General features: G+C 38.5%; 1 pseudogene; it reads right to left on the reverse strand.

The window, feature by feature from the left end:
* Nucleotides 1–2,783: 2,783 nt before the first annotated feature.
* On the reverse strand, nucleotides 2,784–3,739 carry LOC142850848 (olfactory receptor 52N2-like; annotated as a pseudogene).
* Nucleotides 3,740–17,107: the final 13,368 nt, after the last annotated feature.

Consider the following 17,107-nt stretch of genomic DNA (forward strand, 5'->3'; position numbering starts at 1 on the left):
CACTTTCAGAACCAATGCATATGTAGTATCTAAGGCTAATACAGTATATGATTAATGGTTATTGTGGTTGATGTAATTATTATATCCTTTTACTTTTAAATGAGAATGGTGAAAACTTCAAAGTAAGACAAGTATAGAAGAATATATAAGAAATCACCATTCACACTCAAGTACCTCAAGTTTGGAGAACCTGAGTTTGGATGCTGAACAACTAAGCAGAAATGTGAAAAGAAAGCTATGGAGGAAGTGAGAGAGGGAGTCAGAACTGAAGGCAGGCAGTTACCAACGGGCAGCAGCTGTCTAGGGATCAGTTGTAACGGCATAAGCACTGACCATCTGGTCGAGAACCACACCTGTCATGATTTGAATGAAAATGGCCCCCAAAGATTCATAATGAGGGAGTGGCATTATTGAAGGTATGACCTTGTTGGCGTAGTTGTCGCCTTGTTGGAGGAAATGTGTCACAGTTTGGGGTTTCAGAAGCTCAAGCCAGGCCCAGTGTTACTCTTTTCCTGCGGCCTGCCAATCTGGATTTAGAACTCTCAGCTGCTGCTCTCCAGCATCATGTCTGCCTGCATGCTGCCATGCTTCCTGCTATGATGACAATGGACTGAACCTCTAAACTGTAAGCCAGTCACTTTTGCAAGATATCTAATCACACTGTGAAATTGCATTATTTACTGGAAAAACTGGTTTCTAGTTGTGGTGTGGCTCAGCCCTAACACATACCTTTAATCCAAGAGCTTTCTGCTTAAGTACTGTAAACAGGATTAAATAAAGTCAACCATAGGTTAAGAGACAGAACAAGAAACCAGCTGACAGGAAGTGAACATAGGATTATTAACAATAAAAAACAGAAAGACAAGAGAAAGACAAGAGGATGGATAAAGAGACTCCCAGGAAGTAGAAGGGAGGGGCATTTTAGTTTGAGGGTGTTTTGAGATATCACGGGAAAAGAGAGAGTCCTGGAAGCTTCTGGGATGTCAGCAGAGAAGGAAGGTCAACTGGATTCTTCCTCTGCCTCCCTGATCTAGCAGGATTTGATCCAGACATCTGGCTCTCAAGTCTTTTTTGGTAAAATTGAACAATTGAGATTTTGCTAGAAACAACAAGCCCTGATTAAATGTTTTCCTCCTTAAGAGTTGCTGTGGTCATGGTGTCTCTTCACAGCAATAAAACCCTAATACAATACTCAAGGCCCTTTCTTATTCAGTCTCTGACTACAATTCTGGCCACACCTTGTGTCCCTCCTCCTTTCTAAGCATGGATGTGAAATCCTGATGCTCGTTACTTAACCATTATCTTTGCTTGGATATTGTTTATTTTTCCAATTAATTCCCATCTGCTGCTTCTTAAACATTTGCATAACATCCATGATTTGCTTCATACATTTCTTTCCCAATCAGGTCTTTAGTCACCTCTGAAATCAATAAATAATAGTCTTGAGTTTTGCAATAATCTCTGAGGTACAGTTGGCATGTCTTGGCTTTGCCACAGTCATTCATTTGCCTTTTCTATCCTCTACTAATTAGAAATTGACCATGATTTGTGAAATCACATATTTTCTGTCTAACATGGAGTCATTCACATGGAGCATATTCAAAAAACTCGGTGGCCAATATTAATAACATGTGTGAGACCAGTTAAGGCAAGTTTCTCCATAGAAAACTAATCATCTACTCTTTGGTACATAGAATGATTTCTCCTTAGACTATGGGTGCAGAATGAATCAGAATTGCAACTAGCTTCTCATAACAACAGCACAATTATTGAATTTGCTAGGGTCCATCAGAAGCCATACTATGTGCTGTGGAGGGCATCAGAATATATAGTTGGTAGATTCCTCTTTGTGATAAGAATTATTTGCACAGTTGATAAACATGAGAATTAAATTTAGAAAGAGTAAGTAATTGGTCAAAGTCTAATCTCTAGCGATTAAAGGGCAGAGGAAAATTTTAAATTTAGAATCTACAGAAGTCAAAATTTTCAGAACCTTTCCCCCTTTCCTACTAATGGTTGATTCCTCCATATTGTATTCATTTTCAACTCACTTTCTTGTCTTTCTTTTCTATTCTTTAAGTACATGCTTCTTCTCATATTTGCATGGTAAAGACATACATTAATACCCTGAGACCCAAAGCTACAATGTTGGTTTCTCAAAAGGAATCAGTAAACAAATGAATGAACTTATAAATTAACATTTTTCCTGGGTAACCTATTACATAACAATGTATATTTTAGACCTATTTTAAATACAGGTTCCAGAGTAATACCACAGGGGAAAAAACTCATAGACATTTTTTGTGTGTATGAAATATAGGTTACATTTAATAAAATTAGCAATTCAAATGGGAAATGTCCAGTGTACCAAAAATGTAAGTTGGAAAATATTCATGATGCTGGCCTAGTTATTGTCATTAGTGGACAGGATGTATGACTCTACCATTCTATGACATTCTCTTCTTCAAAAATGATGCAAACATAATATGATGAAAACTATGAAAAATAAACTCTGCAGTACATAAACATATTATCTGCTGAATTATGCTTTCTGAAATATTTTTATTTCAGGGAAAATGTCATATCCTAAAATTGTAAAGATTTCAGAAAATTTACAAATAAGATTGACTTAAAACTATCTTATTCACATTTGTTATGAATTTCTATGTACCTTTGTCTATTGAAGTGGACATACTAGATTAATTAATATCATTCAATTGCATATTTTATTAATTCATTCACTATTTTTCATGCTCCAAGAAATGTACTTGTTTTTAAATCCTTTACTTCAGTGGTGTCACTCCTGTCCACAAGTATTTGATTACACTTTCCCCAAGCTGCTTGGTCTTGACTCCATAAACAACTGGGTTCATGGTAGCTGGCAGTAGCAGGTAGAGGTTGGCCACTATGATGTGGATGTGGTGGGGAATAGTGCGTCCCCCAAAATGATGAGTGAACAAATTAAAAAAGGCAGGCACATAAGTGATCACAATTGCGCAGATGTGAGATGTGCAGGTGCTGAAGGCTTTGTGACGAGCATCTGCAGAGGACAGGTTCATTACTGCTCTCAGTATCATTGTGTATGACACGGTGATACAGAATATGTCAAATGCACAAACCACAAGAGCAACTAACAACCCATAGACTGCATTGACCTTGACATTGCCACAGGATATTTTGGCCACAGACATGTGGTCACAATAGGCATGAGGGATGATGTTGCCTCGGCAATAGGGAAGGCGCTTCGTGAGGAAAGTGAAAGGGAGGATGAATGCTACACTCCTCAAGAATGTAGCAAGTCTAGCCTTGGCAATCACAGGGTTAGTCAGAATGGTTCCATAGCATAAAGGGTAGCAGATGGCCACATAGCGATCCAGGGCCATGAGCATTAACATACCAGACTCTGTAGCTGTGAAGGTGTGCACAAAAAAACATCTGAACCAGCAGGCTTCAAACCCAATCTTTTTGAGGTTGAACCAGAATATACAAAGCATATTGGGCACAGTGGTAGTGCACAAGGTTGTATCAGTGAAGGAGAGCAGGGTTAGAAAGTAGTACATAGGTCGGTGTAAGGTCTCCTCATGGCCAATGAGGTAGATAAGCCCACAATTCCCCACAACAGCAATCATGTACATGAAGCAGAATGGCAGAGAGATCCAGACATGTGCATCTTCCGCCCAGGTATACCATTCAGGATAAAGAAGTCTGGGGTCAGGCTGGAGCTGTTGGCTCCAGACATAATGGCTGGCAGGGTGAATGCATTTTTTTCTCTTTAACAGTGTCTGTGTCCTGGAACAGAAAATAAATCAAATGTAAGTAGCAGATTAGGAAAATTAATACAAAAAGCCACTCTTTTCCCCTTTTTAATTGATTTATATGGAGCTCTACATTTTTCTCTGCTGCCCTCCCTGTCTCCCCTCCCCATCAATGATTCCCTAAGGTCCCCATGTTCCCAATATACTCAGGAGATCTTGTCTTTTTCTACTTCCCATGTAGATTAGATCTATGTAAGTCTCTCTTAGTCTCCTCATTGTTGTCTAAGTTCTCTGCAATTGTGATTTGTAGGCTGGTTTGATGTGGGAGTGTCATATCAATCTGTTGATTTCATTGGTTAAGCAATAAAGAAACTGCTTGGCCCTGATAGGTTAAAACATAGGTGGGAGGAGTAAACAGAACAGAATGCTGGGAGGAAGAGGAAGTGAGCTCAGAGATGCCATGCTCCCTGCTCCCGGGCAGACACATGCGTTGAAGCTCCGACCCAGGATGGACGTAGGCTAGAATCTTCCTGGTAAGCACACCTAGTGGTGCTACACAGATGATTAGAAATGGGCTAAATTAGTATGTGAGAATTAGCCTAGAAGAGGCTAGATAGAAATGGGCCAAGCAGTGTTTAAAAGAATACAGTTTGTGTGTTGATATTTCGGGGCATAAGCTAGCCAGGCGGCTGGGGTGCTGGGGACGCAGCCCCGCCGCTCCAATTACAACACTGATTTTCTTTGCTTTATGTTGAAAAAACACTTATGAGTGAGTACATGAGATAATTGTCTTTCAGTGTCTGGGTTACCTCATTCAAAATGATGTTTTCTAGAATAGATAAGAAAAATGTGGTACATTTACACAATGGAGCACTATACAACATAAAAAAATAATGACATCTTGAATTTTGCAGGAAAGTGAATGGAGTAAGAAGTTAATTTCTATGAGAGCTCTGAAACTAGAAGTGATTAGATGTCCTTGTACTCACTCTCTCTAGCTTCATGTCCTATTTTTTTTAACAACACCAAAATATGACACTGGCAAGTCACTCAGTCACTCATGCTCCAGAATTATCTTTTTGCACTGAGATAATTGCACCATGCTCACATTGTTGCTTGAATTATCAAAAAAAGGCAATGTAAAATACTGTGCTAACATAGTGTGCATTGAATACTGAGTAAATATAGCATCAATAAAGCATCAATCACTATTTCTGTTTCTACCTTTATCTTTAGATCCTATCTCAATTAAGAGGATTCTGGCAGACGAGTTTTCCCTTGACTGATGTATGTCAGTTAAGTGAAGTTTTTTTCATCCTGCTCAAAATCCGGACTTATTGTGGGAAATAATAGTGTAATGCTGCCTCAGACGTCTCTGTTTCTTCTAATGCAACCAGAGGGCAGACAGCATCCAAGGCACAATACCAGAAAAAAAGATGCCAGGATACACAGAGAAGCATGAGCTGCTGGGTCTAAATTGCTGACTTAGAAATTAAAACTGATAAACTCCCAAAGAAGCCATCAGTGGGTCCCAAACATCAACAATATGAAAAAAAGAGACATTCAGTAAATCACAGACAGATGCATCAGCTGTTCCTTTGACTTTATTAGTATATACATCAGACTTTCCTCTAGCTCATCCTCACTCCTATATGACTCTGAAGACTTGCAGAACTCCTCTCTACCAAGGACCCACAGTCTATACAACTGGCTGGACCTAGGTAGATGACATTTATTCTTTTTCCTATTCTCTACTTAGCTCTTTCTATACTAGCCTTTAATCCTGCTGCAGTCTGCCTACATGATCCCCTGCTCCCAACCCATCTCCATTTCCTTGGGACACTGCCTGTTGGTGCAGATCTCTAGGGTCCTCCTAGTTCTTTCTCATTGCCCTTCCAGCTTTTCCTTCTAGCTTGTCTACATTCCTTTTTGATTCTTACCAGTCCACAAATCCTCTCTCTACTAGAGACTCCTCAACCAGTGCACTTGGAACCTATAACTACTCTCTACTGGGGAGCCCACCACTGTCATACTAGGCTAGAATTCAAAGTGGGCATCATAAACCAAAGAATAGAACACCTATCCAACCAAGAAAAAAACAGATATCTACATATCATAACTCCAGATGTCTAGATCCCAATGCAAAACAAGAAATCAAAGAACAAAGATAATATGTCTTCCTGCAGAAGCCAGAAACTTATCAGAATAGCCTCCAAGAAAATTTACTTCTCTAAAGCATAAGGCAAGCACCTCAATATAGTAATCTGAAAATGTTCAAAGTCCTTCAAGTGAATATGGATAAATGTTTTAATGAAGATAATGAAAATACAAATATTTGACTGAAATAATGAAAAAATGCAGGATATGAAAATAGAAGGAAATAGAACCACTAATGAAAACTCAAACGAAAGTATGGCTGGACATGAAAATTCAGGACAATAAACCAAAACCTCAAAGACGAGCTTCAACAACAGATGAAAAGCATGGTTTAATTACAAAAACAAATATTTTTCATGTTTTCCTGCCATCATTATTTAGCATATATAAAATTAGTATATCTTTGGATTGCATTGTACTATAATGTCTACACTTAAATATTGTTATTTATGTAACTAACTTCAGTTTCAATAAGAGAACCATTAAATGATTTGGGCTGAATTTCTATCAATTTCTAATGTTGATGGAGTTTTCTTTTCTGCCCAGTTCCTGTAGTCATTAAGTCCCAAAGAAATCACACAGAGGGCCAGGCAGTGGTGGAGCACGCCTTTAATCCCAGCACTTGGGAGGCAGAGGCAGGCGGATCTCTGTGAGTTCGAGGCCAGCCTGGTCTACAAGAGCTAGTTCCAGGACAGGCTCCAAAACCACAGAGAAACCCTGTCTCGAAAAACCAAAAAAAAAAAAAAAGAAATCACACAGAGGTCTACATTAATTATAAACTGATTGGCCTAGTATTTCAGGCTTCTTATTAACTCTTATAACTTATATTAGCCCATAATCCTTGTCTGTGTTAGCTATGTGGCTTGGTACCTTTTTTGGCAAGGCAGTCACATCTTGCGTCCTCTGCATCTGGTTCAGGACTGCAGACTCAAACTTCCCTCTTCTCAGAATTCTCGTTGCCCCACCTCTACTTCCTGCCTGGTTACCCCACCTAAACTTTCTGCCTGGCTATTGTCCAATCAGTGTTTTATTAAAAATAACACGAGGGATAGGATAAATTGTCCCATAGTACTTCCCTCCTTTTTTCTTTTTCTTTTTTAAAAAAAGAAACAAGAACTCTGAATCTAATATCTTTTGTCTAGCTTTTCTCTTGACCTTTATCCATAACAACTTGTAACCAACATTCTAAACAAAGGAAAATATTCATAGTCCATTTTTTGGGAATATGGGTGTAGTGTTCCAGGCTACTCCTATTGATTGGTTGGCATTGATAATTTTACAGGAACTTAAAGAAAATTTAGAATTATGGTCAAGTCCTGACTGGAAAATTTTGTGAGGCTTGATCATCTCAGGCAGCAATCTTGAATCTGTTCTGGATATAGAACTCAGACAACTGGGCCATCTGCTCCTATCAGAGTTTTCTCAGGGGGTCTTCCTTAATCAAATCTGATATTTCTTAACCTGGAATGAATCCACACCCTCTAATTTCTTGTGAAAACAAGAAAAGCCTCTTCTCCAAAGTAACATACTTTTTGACTTCAATTTTGAAGTCATGGTATTTTCAAAATACATATCTTGGATTAATTCAGCAGCATTTATAAACAAATATCTTTTATCAGCTGTTGCTCCATACTCAGTATTCAAACAATTTAAAAAGATTGTAAAAGGAGAGAGCTGCTTGATTATTCCTTGCCACTTAGTCCCAAAATACTCACACAAAACTATATTATTTAAATCACTGCTTGGCCAGTTAGCTATAGCTTCTTATTGGCTAACTTTTACATATTAATTTAGCCCATTTCTATTAATCTGTGTATTGCCATGTGGCTGTGGCTTACTGGATAAAGTTCAGCATCTGTCTCTGGTGGGGTACATGGCCTCTCTATGACTCTTCCCTTCGTTCTCCCAGCATTCAGTTTAGTTTGCCCCACCTATCTGTGTAGCCAAAGCAGTTTCTTTATTCATTAACCAATAAAAGCCACACATAGACAGAAGGACCTCCCACACCCACACCATTCTAAGATCACCATAAACAACCCACTTCTATTTTGTGCTATATAGTTATAGCTGCCTTCTCGGTCTTAGCAATCATAACAAAATATCCATGAACTCCAAAACATGCTGAAGATGCTCTGTGTCCCACAGTAAGAAATGTCCAGCCAAGTTTTAAGTCATTTGAAAATAAATAAGCACTTTATATGATTAATAAAAATTCTTTTGCCTTTAATAAATAGCAAAATTATATGCATACCAAAGATCCAATTTAAAATAAATTCCTTTCTGATTTATTTTCCAGTGTTTGGTTTGTATTCTTATTTGATAACCCTATGTACTTATGGTTATGTAAAAATTTCCCAGAGGAAAATGAGTTATAAATGGAAAGTGTTCTAAGTTCTGCTCTGTGCCATAGACAAATTACAATGGCTAGATGAGGAGTAGGCCTCCAAATAGTTCCTAGAATACAGCCATTAGTGCAAATTGTCTGTTATAATAATCAACAGATTATAAGAGATGTTTTACCCTTTAACAATTTAACAACGTCTTCAACATCCTTTAAGGAATTCTATTTTCTCAGGTTACACTAATCAGCCAAGTAGATAAGTCTCTTCTGTTGTGGGTTCTAGTATTCTAGTGCAGGCTGATTCCTTTATGCAACTCTATACAGCATAGATAACAGCCTTATTATATCATTGTATAAGAAAGGGAATGGAGGTGCAGGGTAATTCAAAAGTACCTTAGTTCACAAAAGAAAGTGGTGGCAAAAGTAAAAATTTCCACTTGAAAGTTCACGAATTTCCATCACCATAGTGGATGAACCCTAATGCTGAAAAACAGCTACACAGGCTCATGAGATCAGAAGAACCTGATGTTCAGGTGCAAGAAAGAAAAAAATCTTATGTTTGGTCGTATCTTAAGGGAGAGAGACAGAACAAACACAGAAAGTTAAAGATAGTTGGTTCTTCATTGAAGGAGCTCTTCATACAGAGCCTGTCTGTAAGACTGCCTGATTTTCAGGTCTGAACCAATTCACACAGATGCCATGTGACACCTGGCTTTGTGAGAGATTGCACTGAGGTCTTCTGTAGAAGTCTCCTAACAAATCCTTCCAACTCCTTCTACTTTCTGGTTTCCTAATATTGGGCAAACTCTCATTTTCCCACCCAGATCATTCCACTAGAGAAGCAATCCTGAACATAATTAACTATTAGCTAAAGCAAAAATACTTTTCTCCTATAGGAATCTCAAACTGCCCAAACTTTTCTATCTCTGTAGTGGCGTAAATGAATGCAGAGAGGTTGTAAAAATATATATAGTTTTAATGTAGAAATAGACTTACAGAACCACCGTTCATGTGGAGACCAGGAAAGCAGAAGTGACAGCTCGGAGCACGCTCGCCAAATTTATAGGCAGACATTAGCCTGAGGCGAACACGCCCCCCAAGGGGCAGGACTTATCCCTACATCTCCCCTTTTTGTCTAAATAAGACAGAACCAAACCAAATACAACTATATACAATAACAACAAATAATAAATATAACAAACAATATTGAGAACAAAATATTTGCTAAACATTCTCTCAAGGAGTCCAAATAATGTAGAGAGTAACTACAATTATATAATCTTCAACTCTGTCAAAGATCTGAGAAGGGAATAAACACTACTCAACAAACGAGATATATCCAAAATGTGCAACAATTGACAGAGACAACTGACTACCTGGGCAATCACCCAAAGTCTCGTTTGCAATGTTGAGTCAACCAACTTTGGCCAAGGCCTAACATAACTGACATACCATTATTAAAGGCAAGGAACTTTTCAAAACTATCTTACCCTGTCTTGGCAGGATATGACAGTCCTGTTTTATCCATTGATGCATGCTCTGTATCTGTGTCAGTGGTTGAGGTATGGGCATTTCTTTGCCCAAAGGCCAGTTCTGTCAAATAGAAAGGCTCCAGGTGGAGTGTCTTTGGTGCTCAACATTCTCTCGGGAATAGAGTGGTGTTGCCAGGAGCAATTGTGTCTCACTATCACGAAACTCTGAGTTAGATTAAAGGCCATTTTCTACAGCTCTTTGAAGAGGTTGAAGATTATCGATCTATACTGAGTATAATCTCTATATATCTAAAGAACCTGATTAGTCTGATTATAAATGACAAACTTAGATGACTATTTATCTATATAATTCTCAATATCTATCTAACTTAAAGACTAAGACAATAAACAACTGTGTAACAAATGAGGATAATGACCTCCAAATATAAACACTGTACAAATATACATTGCAATATGGCAAATATATATCAATACACAAACATTATATAAGTATCTTAATCAGAGGTAGAAATGTACATTGCAATATGGTAAATATATACAATATATATCAATACAATATATGTCAATACATAAAAATGTTTTAAACAGACATAGAAACATGCATGCATAGAATAGTCAATATAATTTAACTTTGTTTCAATATACAAGAATTGATACCAATATATTTGTCTAAAAGCAGTAACTCACAATTATAAATCTATTATCCCATCATTCCCTCTTTTTTTTTCAAAATGATCCCTGAGCTTATAAAATTCCTCCCCCAACCTCCCAACCGCTAAATGATGTCCCTAAACCCAGGGGTAAACTTTACTGGGAGAGGGGACGTCATCCTCTAGAATTACTTCCAGCTGTCATGGGGGCGACGTTCTTTCTGGGGGATCCTGTGAAAGTAAAATGATGGTTAAATTTCAAGATCAATGTCTTTTAAAATTGCAAATAGTCTCTGAGTATTTTGTGGAGGTCTGGCCAGAATGTTGTACAAGATGTGCACCATTTCAGCTAACCAAGTTGGGATCGTCTTGTGCAGCTGGTATCCAAAACAGGTCTTGTAGTAACGCTATCAGTATCATGACGTCATATCAACCAGGCAGAGTTTTTGTTGTGGGGCCCCATCTTCTTCCTGGAAACTTCAAATGTCACTTCAGGAAAAACTCATTGTTCATTGTGAAAAACTTAAACATTAATCATATAGACATATATAGACATACATATATATATATTCAATGAAAGGCATGATAGATATATTCAATGAAAAGTATGATAGATATGAAGAAAAGCAAAGATGTTTTCTAAACTCATATTTCTTTCTGTCCCATATCATGGCTCTTGACATGAGACAGAAACTCCAGAAACTCTGGGTTTTTCTCTTACTAACAGGCTTGGAATTGGAGAGGGACTGAGCCAGAGTCCAACTACAAAACCAGCTCTATATGTTTATGAAGAAATGTTTAATAAGACATATAAATAAAAATTAATACTTACAAAATGTGTCCATTCATCAGTAATTAAATATTCATGGTCCCTCAATTTCTTTGAAGATGAATATTTTCCTGTGGAGATAAGAAAAGAACCCTGCCTCCAACCTATCTGTATTTCTTACCATCAGTATGTTCACCATCCTTATGAAAGAATTGTTATTTATCTTTTCCAAGTGGCTTCTCTTCTTCAAACCGAACCTTTATTAATTTTGATGGTATCCACAATTTTTCCTCACCTGTGGAGATAAGAGCAAAACCCCTTCCCCAACGTAGCACATATCTTGGCTTCCATTGTGAGGTCAGCACATCCTTGAAATAAACTGGTTGATTTAGTTCAGTAGACTTTTCCATTATCCAATGTCTTTCTGCAGCCGTTGATCCCTTCTCATTAGCGTTGAGAAAATTCAAGGTTAACAAAGCATTATGTAGCCTATTTCTGGGGGTGTTTTCCACCCCTTTCTGTTTGTTCAACATATCTTTTATAGTTTGATTTGATCTTTCTATGACTGCTTGACTTGTAGGATTGTATGGTATACCTGTAACATGCTTGATATTGTAATAATGAAAAAAACCGTTTCATTTTTCTAGAAACATAAGCAGGACCATTGTCGGTTTTTATTTGTGTAGGTATACCCATGATAGCCATGACTTCTAATAAATGAGTGATTACTGAATCAGCTTTTTCTGAACTTAAAGCAGTTGCCCACTGAAAGCCTGAATTAGTGTTAATGGTGTGATGAACATATTTTAATTTGCCAAATTCTGCAAAGTGGAACACATCCATCTGACAGATTTCATTCCTTTGGGTGCCCTTTGGATTAGCCCCTGCAGGCAGTGGCGTTTGGTTATAGAAAGAGCAAGTAGGGCATTTCTTTACAATCTCCTTAGCTTGTTGCCATGTAATTGAAAACTCTTTTTTCAAACCTTTGCTATTAACATGATGTTTTTTATGAAATTCAGAGGCTTGTAGCACACTACCAATCAGTAATTGATCAATTTCTGCATTACTTTGTGCTAGAGGACCTGGCAGACCCGTATGGGATCGGATGTGTGTTATGTACATAGGGCAAAGCCTGTTCCTGATCAAATCTTGAACCTGGAGAAACAATGAGGTTAGTTCAGTATCATCAGGTATAAATTCAGCAGTTTCAATATGTAAAATAACTCTTTCTGCGTATTGTGAATCTGTAACTATATTAATAGGTTCTTTAAAATCCCTTAGCACCATAAGAATGGCATATAATTCTGCCTTCTGAACAGAATTATACGGACTTTGTTACACCTTATCCAAGTCTTCTGATTTGTAACCTGCCTTCCCTGATTTATTGGCATCAATATAGAATGTACGCGCTCCAGTTATTAGAGCATCATGTACGATTCGAGGAAGAATCCAAGAAGTTCTCTTTATGAAGTTAAGCCGCTTGCTTTTTGGATAGTTGTTATTAATGTCTCCCAAAAAATTAGCACAAGCTCTTTGCCATGGTTCATTATCTTCCCATAATTTCTTTAGTTCATCAGCAGTGAAAGGCACTATAATTTCTGCTGGGTCTATGCCTGCTAGTTGACAAAGTCTCAGCTTGCCTTTTATAATTAACTCAGAGACTTTTTCCACATAAGTTTTCAGTTTCTTACTTGGTTTATGTGGTAAAAAGATCCATTCCAAAATAATATCATCTCTCTGCATTAAAATTCCTGTAGGAGAAATTTTTGATGGTAGTATGACGAGAATACAATCGAGCTCTGGATTCACCCTGTCCACATGTGCCTGTTGTAATTTTTCCTCAATCATTGTCAGTTCCTTTTCTGCTTCAGCTGTTAATTCTCTGGGACTGTTTAAATCTTTATCACCATCCAAGGTTTTGTTCAAATGAATTATTAGATCAGGTGTTATTCCAATAGCTGGTCGTAGACTGGAAATGTCTCCTAACAGTCTTTGAAAGTCATTAAGAGTCCGAAGGTGATCTCTCCTAATTTGTGCTTTTTGTGTCTTAATTTTTTGCAAACCTATTTTATAACCTAAATAATTAACAGAATCTCCCTTCTGAATCTTTTCAGGAGTGATTTGCAATCCCCATTTAGGTAAAAGTATCTTTATTTCTTCAAACAGTCTGTTCAAGGTATCCATGTTTGAATCGGATAACAAGATGTCGTCCATGTAATGGTATACTATAGATTTGGGAAATTTCTTGCATATTATTTGCAATGGTTGGTTCACAAAATATTGGCACAGGGAGGGGCTATTTAACATACTCTGGGGGAGAACGGTCCAGTGGTACCTCCTCAAAGGTTGAGAATTGTTATAAGTAGGCACTGTGAACGCAAATTTTTCTCTATCTTCTTTTTGCAAAGGTATAGTGAAAAAACAATCCTTTAAATCAATAACTATGAGAGGCCATCCTTTTGGTAATAAAGAGGGCAAAGGAATTCCAGATTGCAGAGGGCCCATAGGTTGAATAACCTTGTTGATGGCCCTGAGATCTGTCACCATTCTCCATTTACCTGATTTTTTCTTAACCACAAATACTGGAGAATTCCAAGGGCTGGTAGATTCTTCTATATGTCCAGCATCTAATTGTTCTTGTACCAGCTGTTCTAAAGCCTGTAACTTTTCCTCAGCTGAAGGCCATTGCTTTGTCCATATTGGTTTCTCAGTCAACCATTTTAGAGGCAAGGCTGTTAGTATCTCTGAAGGGACATCAATTGCTTGTTCTTGTACAGCCCGAATGGCCAGTTTTCTCCGTTTGTAATATCTTTTAATATTATTCTCAGAACTATAGGCTCTAGAAGTAGCAGGAATGTTAATTTCGGTATTCCATTGTTGTAATAGGTCACGACCCCATAGATTCATTGCAATATTGGCTACATATGGTTTTAATTTTCCTATTTGTCCCTCTGGCCCTATACATTCAACCCATCTCGTGCTCTGCCTTACTCGAGATAGGGTTCCAATTCCCAGGAGCTGAACATTTACATTCTGAAGAGGCCAGCATGGATGCCAAGATTCTGGGGTAATGATACTTACATCAGCACCTGTGTCCAGCAGGCCAGTAAAAAAAATGCCATTTACACACACTCTCAGTTTAGGTCTTTGATCATTTATAGAAGTTTGCCAAAACACACGTAACTTATCTTTCTGATCATTATTGCTTGTAACAGTAGGCATGGGGCTTTCTAATTGTCCTGATGAGGCACGTTCTCTGCAGAAACTGGATATGACTGAACCATGTTTGCATGGGGGCCTCCCCTCTCAAGTTTCCCGACTGTATCAGGTTGCCTTGTCTATCTCTTGTAGACCTGCATTCATTCGTCCAATGTCTGCCTTTCCCACATCTTCTACATAAACCTGAAGGCTGAGTCCTCCTATTTCTGTTATTTCTAGAGGATGCATTATTATTATTATTATTATTTCTGAAAATCTGTTGTCTACAATTCCTTTTCATATGACCCATTTTGCCACAATTAAAACATTTGGTATTCTGGTGTCTCCTTTTACCATTGGAAATTGCTTCTTCTACCCATGCTTCAGTGCCATAATCAAATGTATCAACATTGAGTGTATGCAAGACCCATTCTTCCAAAGGCGCTGATCTGAGCTTTAAAGGCCCCAAAATCCTTTTGCATTCCACATTTACATTTTCATAAGCCAAAGACTCAATCATTATACGTCTTGCTTCTGGGTCAGATATCCCTATTTGTACAGCCTTAGTTAATCTTTGTAAAAAGTCACTAAAGGGTTCTCTCTGACCCTGTTTAACTCTAACAAATGATTCCATTCTCTGTCCTGGGTCTTGTACCCTGTCCCAAGCCCTCAAGGCTGCTGTAGTACACATGGAGAGTGTGTTTTCATCCAAATTAGCTTGTTCCTGAGGGTCGGAAAAGAGCCCTTCACCTAGAATTTTATCTAGGGAAATGTCAATTCCCTTTGCTTTTTCCTGCTGTTCTAAGAGTCTAGCCTCTTGCCTGAATAAGCATTGCCATTTCAATTGCGGTCCACTCTCAAGTACTGCAGAGCTCAGCTGGAGCCAGTCCAAGGGGGTTGCTCTGCTTGTCGTGGCCCAAGATCTTAGCATCTCTTTAACAAAAGAGGCTTGCATCCCAAAAGTCATGACAGCCTGTTTAATTTCCTTGAGGTCATTCATACGGACAGGCTCCTATGTATCCTCCTTGATGACCCTAGGGTTTCTGGAACCAATCACCTTCTCTGTTGTTATTACTGGAAAGGCAGGTAGAGCTGTAGGTAGAGCTTTGTGGAAATTGTCCCGGAGAGATTTACCCACAGATGTAGTTAAAATTTGCCTTTCTACCCTTTGCTCTTCTTCATCAGAATTTAGAAATTCCTCAATCTTTTCAATTCTATTCACCATTGCCTTCTGCAATGTCTGAATCTCCTGTCCAGAATTATGTTCCAAAGCCTTCATTGAGGATTCTAAAGTATGAAGTTTGTCCGTTAGAGATAACATCTCATCTTTGGACATAATTTTTATGGCATAAACCGTGCCTTCTTGTATTGACAATCTTTCCGTCAATCTGTCATAAGCTTTAGACAAAATCCGATTGTCACATTCAGCAGTTTTGATTCTCTCAGTTAATGTTTCATTTCCTACAGAAAGGGACTGAATCTTATTGTCCAAATCAGCTGTTCCCTCTTTCATAGTAATGAATTTCTCCTTAATATCAGCCACTAATGTTTCAGTTCCTACAGAAAAAGACTGAATCTTACGATATAAATCAGCTGTTCCCTCTTCCATAGTAATGAATTTCTCCTTAACATCAGCCTGGAGAACTTCAAACTGATTCTTAAGAAGATTGTTATCAGCCTGGAGAACTTCAAACTTATTCTTGAGAAGATTGCTGTCATTCTCAATTGTTTTTAAGCGTTCAATCTCTGCCTTAAGAATCCTGGATTCGTCTCATAAAGACTTTATCATATTTCTATTATCAAACCATTTGGTGCCAATGAAAACTACGAATCCCAGAAGGATCCATAGATGTGGGGTGATAGACACCTCTTGTAAAATCTCCCACATGGTACAATTAAAAAAACTGTTAAATTCTTGAACAGTAATGTGTTCAGACATTTTATTTATAAAAGAAAAATTTTTTTACCTGCAATGATCGGTTCCTGCCAGTGGTGGTCTCTGTGTTTTTGGAGCCTGTCCTAGAACTAGCTCTTGTAGACCAGGCTGGCCTCGAACTCACAGAGATCCGCCTGTTTCTGCCTTCCAAGTGCTGGGATTAAAGGCGTGCACTACCACGGCCTGGCAGGCCTCAAACTCACAGAGATCCGCCTGCCTCTGCTTCCCAAGTGCTGGGATTAAAGGCGTGCGCTACCACTGCCTGGCCAAGTCACTTTGTATCAGACCAAATCTGCCGCTGTGGCAGCTTTTGTTGCGAAACCGCAGGTACTTGAGCTTCTGCTAATTCAGGCAGTGGGTTCCGCTGCAAAACTTAGCCGAGGCAGGCAGAATGGGCCTGTGTGGCTGAGTATGTCTCCGACTCGGCACTGGGGCCGGAGTCACGAAACTGAAAAACTGAAAAACTGTGTTAGCTAGCTGGCTACCCTCTTGGGGTCAAATAGCCCGACGTTGGATGCCAAAATGTAGCAGCGTAAACGAATGCAGACAGATTGTAAAAATATATATAGTTTTAATGTAGAAATAGACTTACAGAACCACCGTTCCCGCAAAGACCAGGAAAGCAGAAGTGACAGCTCTGAGCACGCTCGCCAAATTTATAGGCAGACATTAGCCTGAGGCGAACACGCCCCCCCAAGGGGCGGGACTTATCCCTACATATCTCCGTGAAATTACATATGGATTAAAATTGTTTCACAGTGTAGGGAGGTCACATTTTCTTTTTATTCCCCAAATGAATAGTTATGTA

The sequence above is a fragment of the Microtus pennsylvanicus genome, chromosome 5, assembly GCF_037038515.1.
Source record: "Microtus pennsylvanicus isolate mMicPen1 chromosome 5, mMicPen1.hap1, whole genome shotgun sequence".
Taxonomy (NCBI): Eukaryota; Metazoa; Chordata; class Mammalia; order Rodentia; family Cricetidae; genus Microtus; species Microtus pennsylvanicus.